A 6,662-nucleotide genomic window follows, 5' to 3' on the forward strand; every position below is an offset into this window, starting at 1 on the left:
AACCAATTCATGAGATGTTTTTTGTTTGTTTGTTTGGTTTTTTTGGGTGACATCACACACTATTTTCAGAGTGATCCCTTACTTTATGCATTATGAATAGCTATTCTTAGTGGGCAGATGTTTTGGCTTTTTTGAGGCTTATAGTTATTTCCTTGTCCTTCTTTTTTTTTTTTTTTTTTTTTTTTCCCCCCCCTTCTGTTTTGCCCAAAAGCAAAAGCCATGTGCTTTCCTACAACATCAGATCTTTGAAGGAGTGCTGCAATTAGAAAGCGCAGAACTTGTATTGAAGAAAGCTGTCCCGAAGAGCAGAAAGCCTGCCAGAGTATTGCTCATCCACTGAACTGGTCATATGAGAGCTCTTGGATATAGAGATTGCACACGTGCCCACACATTGTACCAACTTTGTGCAAGTGTTACTTCTCACTTTCTTAACCCACCCTATGCTCCTAAAGTATTCTATTATAATTGCAGTTGCCAGTATTTATTAGTGGAAGAAGGGTAATGAATTCTATATATTGATTCACTCAGCCCAACAGCAGGTAAGATCTATAGTGTCCAGATGTTGAAAGGGAGACACTAATGTGCTGAACTGAAGATGCATAAGACTATGTACACACTTTATCTGATCAGCAGGGATCCAGGTTTTCCATCTCCCATGGAAAAATGGAGAAAAAATGGATTTCCCTCTTCACCAGGGGAGAATGTGGATTTCTCATTTTAACAGAGAAACTCGAATATTTTACAGTTTTGCAAAGAGCTCTCTGCAGGCTGGCAGAATTCCAGCCTGCAAGGGGCTGAGGGGAGTAGGAAAAGGGTGGTCAAGCAGAGGGTGCCATATGCATGCATGTGGACACCAGGCAGCCTGGAGAGCAGTTCCTGCAAGTCATTTGGGGTGAGGGGGGAATTGGGGAGGGCTGGGGGGCCTCAGCATGAGACTTGGGGCCCAGGGCCACAATGTGCAGCTGCAGGGCCCCGGCAGGGAGCAGGATGGAGCTGTAAATGCGCAGTAAATGTATTGTGTAGATGTGTCCAATGGCACTTTGTGACACTGATTTAGAAGGAGAACTGACTTTGAGTTCCTATTTTTATTTGTTAAATCTTGGCATGTAGGTCCCAGAGTATGATGATAACATGATTTTAATTATGCATTTTGGTCAACATGGAGCATGATATTCTGGCAGGGGAAATCTTTGTACACACTTAGCTCTTGGATATTGTTTAGTTTGGTTGGGGAAACCACTTTAGATTAAGGGAGACCAGTGCTGTAGCAATGAAGTTTGGTACCCGGGGCAAAGTCTGCAGCAGCATCCCACCCTAGCCCTGTGCACAGATCCGGGGGGCGCATGCCTCTCCCCATGCTTGCCCTGGAATGCACACAGCAGTGGGAGCTGCCCTTCCCCCATCCCTGTAGCTCTCCCCCCCACAAACAAGCTGCTCGTGACTCTGTCATGTGCCCCCACCCTGGCTGGACAGTTGCTATTGGTGCCCCTTCACTTCGGTGCCTAGGGCGGTTGCCCCGCTTGTCCCCCTTTGCTGCAGCCCTGGGGGAGGCCAAAGCAACAGCACTGTGGCAGATCAGTCCTATGACAAAGCTTTCACAGCTTGTGAATAGGTACCATCCAGATAAGTGTTTGATTGGAAGGATATCTTTTTTTGTGCATCAGATCATGTTGGCATATTGATTGCGTCCGGATGAGCAGGGATATGCATATGCAGCAGCACAAATAGTAGTGGCATAAATTTGTGCTGCTACTTTGTGCCACAGTGCACACCCCTGCCCATGGGCTTTGGAGGGTAGACAATGTGTCCCACTGCTTCATGTGCTATGGAAGGTGGGGGAGCTGGCTGGGGCACAGGGTGCCTCAGTGTGGGGCTAGCTGGCAGGCAGCCCCTGCTCTGAGACACCCAGAGCCCCAGCCAGCTGGAGAGCAGCATATGGGGATGGGGGAGCAGGCAGCCCAGGGCTACCTTTTCCTCCATCTCTGAGCACTGCAGAGGCTCCTGCTGGAGCATCCTGTATCCCATCTGGCCATCTGGAGCATCCTGTATCCCATCAGAGCTCTGTAGTGGATCCCCTGTGATGAGGCATCCTGCACCCCAGGCAGCTTCTCTGCAGCTGGCTGGGGCTCAGGGTGCCTCAAGACGGGCTCCATGTCCCTCTGCAGCACAGCCCCCACACTGAGGCATGTGGAAATGGGAGCAGCCAGGGCAGGTCTGCCTGTTCCCGCATCTCAAGGCACACTGCACCCCTGCCAGCTGGGTGCCTCAGCACGGAGCTTCACTGCACACAGAGACACAGGAGCAGGCAGTCTTGGGCTCTGGGCTGCCTGTTCCCGTCTCTGTTCTGGTGCACACTACTTTGGTGTGCTTTCAGCTGCTTCTTTTTATTCAGGGTTGGGTTGGGGTTTTTGTGGGGGGTTTTTTGTTTTTTTTGTTTGTTACTGGGAAATCCTGGTGACAAATTTTGCTCTGGTGCCGCAAATTAGCAGAGCTTTGCAGAGTTTTTAATGTGCTGAGCTTGCGGTTTGTGGCACTGAAAAAAGATTTGCAGCGCCACAAACCTCATGCACCTTCATCTGGATCCGGCCATTGAGGTTATCTGCTTGTGTTGAAATGTCTATCTATTCTTAATGAAGGCTCCTAATGATATGAACACTGCAGCAACTGTATATTTTCTTAGGTGTCTGTCCTGGCCTTGTTGTCAGAAATGGAGTGGAAACTTCTTCATAACCGGTCTCTTTACAATGCATCTTGATTATGTCTGAATAATATGTTGGGAGCACAAAATGAAATCTTAATTTAATGTCGTCTCTTTGTGACCAAATTCAATCTCATGGATGAAATGAAGCTAAAATAAGCATCTGTAGTATATGGCTAGATTGACAAGAAGGAAGACCCTGTTCTCTTCTTTTGTGTGGTTTTTTTTTTTTTTTGGTTGTTTTCTTTTTAGGTTCGTAATTATGACAGTTCTAATTTCAAATAGGTAGTCAGCCATTTCTTTGTGTTTGTGTAAAATCAGCTTCTATGCACGTGTGAATATCTTTTAACTGTGCTAGCTGATTTTATAAACAAATCATGGTAATGTGCACCTGTATACTAATGTGGAATGATAGAATTTGTACAGTGAAAAAGAGGTAAAGTGCTAGTAAAACAAACTATTGTACTGGCACCAAAGGAAAGAAACCATACAACGTCTTTCTTTTCAACAAGAAATCCATATCTGCCACCCAGAGTGCCTACTGCAGCCAAACTTTCATCTGGATTTTCCAACATCCTTTCTGTCTTCCCATCACACTCTTAAAAGTTAGATGAAATATAGTTTCAGGAACTTTTTTTAGGAAATGTTTTTATGGAGTGAATCCCCTACCCCCCCAAGGAAGAGAGCCTGTTATAAAGGATTAATTGCCCCCAAACAATGTGAACCCTTGAGGAGTTTGTGTTACCCTTTTGACATGTGTGTTTCAGTAAGAGGGTTCACTATAGTCGCTGTTTCAGAGCAAGTGTATGTCATGTGATGCACTGGTTACCATAGTAATTAATCACCCTTTTAAGGAATAGTGTAGGATACAAAATCCATGTAAATTACCCAGAACACTAGTTAGAGCTGCCCCTCGGCACCTTTGTTTTTTATTTTATCCAGAAGGATGGGATGGAGATTATTTCACCTCCTTTCCACAAGAAGAAAAATAAACTTGGTTTAGACTGTGTTTGACCAGCTTTATCCTTTTGTTCTTTCTCCTCTTGGGAGTGCAGCAGGGACTAGCCAGTCATTGTATACAGACAAAGGAGACTTCTGAGAGTAACAAATTAAAAACCATACTGGGACATGGTGGGTTCCATTCTTATGTAGGACTTTCCACATAAATATGATTATAGTTTGTATTTTGGAAATGAAACAAGTGTGGGCCTTGAATGATTTGCTGAGATGCTTTATTTTGGGTTTTACACCAGGTAATTAATAGGAGAGTGTCTCCTTTTTCCTTTTTTTGTTAAATCTTAGAATGACTGTCTCTGTCCATATAACAATGATGATGAAATTGGAAACCAATTACAGCAAGATTACATTCTGTGTTTGCCTTTACATACCGATAAGGGCGATGGAAGATAAGTAGAGGAGATTGGCTATGTAATTATGATCTCATAAATCTGAAGAGCGAGGAGCAAAAGTTCTTCTGTGATAAGAATAGGAGCTTCTCCTTAATAAACTCCCTGTAGGTTAAGACCAATTGTTACCAATCCATTTTAAAGGCAATTCTATTTTCATCAGTGCATTGTTAGAATGAATTACAAATCTGTCCTGAAGTTTGATGGCTTCTCTCTTCTGTAGGACATTATGATCCATTCTATACTACATAGAGAATTTAACAGGTTTTAAACATTTTTTTTTTCATTTTGTTAATTCATTCTTTAGGACAAGTGAACAAATAAACCAGGCGTAGAGAAGCAAATAATCAAAGAACTACAATCTGATCTTTAAATTGGTAGGCAATTCTGCAATCCTTATTTTTGTAGACTTTGTTTTTTCACCTATATATTTGCATATGGAAAAAATATTTGCATGCAAAATAGTCTCACTGTTTTTAAAAACTGCTGTTGAAAATTAAGGGAACTAATTACTGATTTTATTTGTTATTATTATTTTTTTTCCCCCAAATCTTTCTCCGTTTGCCCTCTCTTCCTAGCTCATATTTTTTCCCCTACATTCACTTTATTACTAGAGAAATTAGATGAGATGCATAATTTATCACCAAGTGGAATTCATTGACATGTAGGTCGCTGAGTCAAATATCACAACTACATTTTAATGAAGGATTTTGGATAACTTTGACTTCCAAAAGTTAGTAGCTATGTACCTTAATCTTATGTTATGACCAAAGCATATTTAGCGTACATCATATTCTTATCACTAATATGTTCTCCAGTGTATATGTAGCACAATACAATTGGCTAAGCATAGCATGAAGTCTCTTTACCTTTGTCAGAAATATTCAATATTATTGTTTAGAACTAAATATTGATAATTTAAACTACATAAACCATCAGTCCTTATTTCAGCCTACTTTATGGCACACCCTTTATGAGCCTTGATTACTGCTTCAGCAGAAAAAAATATCTAGCAAGAAATAAGTGAAGATGGGCCCAAGCCACACCTGTTGCAGCCAGTTTTGTTTCGCCAAAGCTCAGAATTCTTTAAATCTGAGATTCTGCTGTACCCCATCTCCCATAAAAGAGCTTCTGTCATGTGAACCTCTAGTCTCAAACTTGTCTGAAGGATGGTGTTTCAAAATGAAAATGTCTTAGACCTCTTCTTGTAGGACATGTTGACTAGATTTTGTTCATCTATTTTGCCTCTCTCCAGTCCAAGTACAGAGGAATCACAAAAGGTGCAGATCTCCTGTAGAAGACGGAGGGACAGTCGACTCTACTTCCACTCTTCTTCACCTCCCCCAAATCCTTTGGAGAACTCTTGTCAGACTTGGAATAACTTAAAAAACTTTGTTAAAACATTTTTTTTCCATTAAATTTTTGCCTTCTATGAACAGCATGTTTTGAGAACATTTCATTTAGATGAAAGTGTTCCGACCAGTTAGTGGTACAATAGTAGTACTTGTCAGTATGACTGTACACATATTGTATTTTTCAGAACATCTTATTTATCAGACGTTCCAGATTCAGGCAGAGGCCCTGAGAATTGTCTTTCATCTTCTGTAGGAAAGTAGAAGGGGAATTGTCTTTCTTCCTTATGTTGTGATGATGGAACTCCACCAAAATGGGCAAACCCTGAAGTCTTTCCTCTGTTGAGACTTGCGTGGTTCTCAGCAGGAGTTTTACCTGAGTAAGACTGAAAAAGGGCTTCAGATTGTGGGCTAATGTAATAACAACAAGCCCAAAAGTGTCATGCTTTGCAGTATTTTGAAGCCAAAGAGAATTATGTATATAGGCTTTTGCTTTCCTTTGCAAAGCCATGCAAGAACTGTAGGTGCAGTAGTTTCCATTCCTATCTGTTGACCTACTAATTCCTAGCTACTTTCACAATGTAGCTAACAGAAATATCAACAAGTTCAAACAACATTGGGAAGTTACAGGACATGGAGAAAAGAATGGAGGAAGATCAGAAATAGTAAGGTCTAAAATGGTAAGTTCTAGCTTGTCCTAAAAGGTTTGGACTTGAAGAGGTACATCAGTTGAAATATGTCAGTTATTAAGAAGCACATTTGTGGGTGAGGACTTTTTTTTTTTTTTAACTTGCCTATGCTCTAAGGAGCTGACAAGTCTAATAGATAAAGTGTGCGCATTCCCTTCGCCTAGAAAAAATGTAGGGGAGATGGAATATGGATTGAGAGTTTGTTAAAAGTGCTTTCACTTTTTGTGTAAATGAACTAGGGACTACGTTCTGACATCTCCCTGCTGAAGCTGAACTGTTGGGTGATAGTGATGATGGGGGGGGGTGATGGTGGTGGAAGGGGGAGGAACTCAGCTTTACTTGTTGAATGGACCATCCCTAAATATGCCCATTTAAAAGCAGGGGATCCCCTGCTAAGTATCTCTCTCAGGAATGCAGAGCCATTGAAAGGAACACTGAAAGTGCAGCTGCGACTGAATGTTGCCCGTGCGGTTGCTGCCAGCTGGTGGGCCCTACTTCATGCTGCTCCCTGTCTGCC

The 6,662-nt window shown here is 42.0% G+C and overlaps 1 long non-coding RNA gene across 1 annotated transcript; it reads left to right on the forward strand.

Annotated features, from left to right (window-relative positions):
- Nucleotides 1-445: 445 nt before the first annotated feature.
- Nucleotides 446-5,590, forward strand: LOC112548047. The gene is made up of 3 exons (XR_003091857.1): nucleotides 446-539; nucleotides 4,412-4,481; nucleotides 5,360-5,590. It is a non-coding gene; the product is annotated as an uncharacterized LOC112548047 (long non-coding RNA).
- Nucleotides 5,591-6,662: the final 1,072 nt, after the last annotated feature.

Source organism: Alligator sinensis, unplaced genomic scaffold, assembly GCF_000455745.1.
Source record: "Alligator sinensis unplaced genomic scaffold, ASM45574v1 scaffold1091_1, whole genome shotgun sequence".
Taxonomy (NCBI): Eukaryota; Metazoa; Chordata; order Crocodylia; family Alligatoridae; genus Alligator; species Alligator sinensis.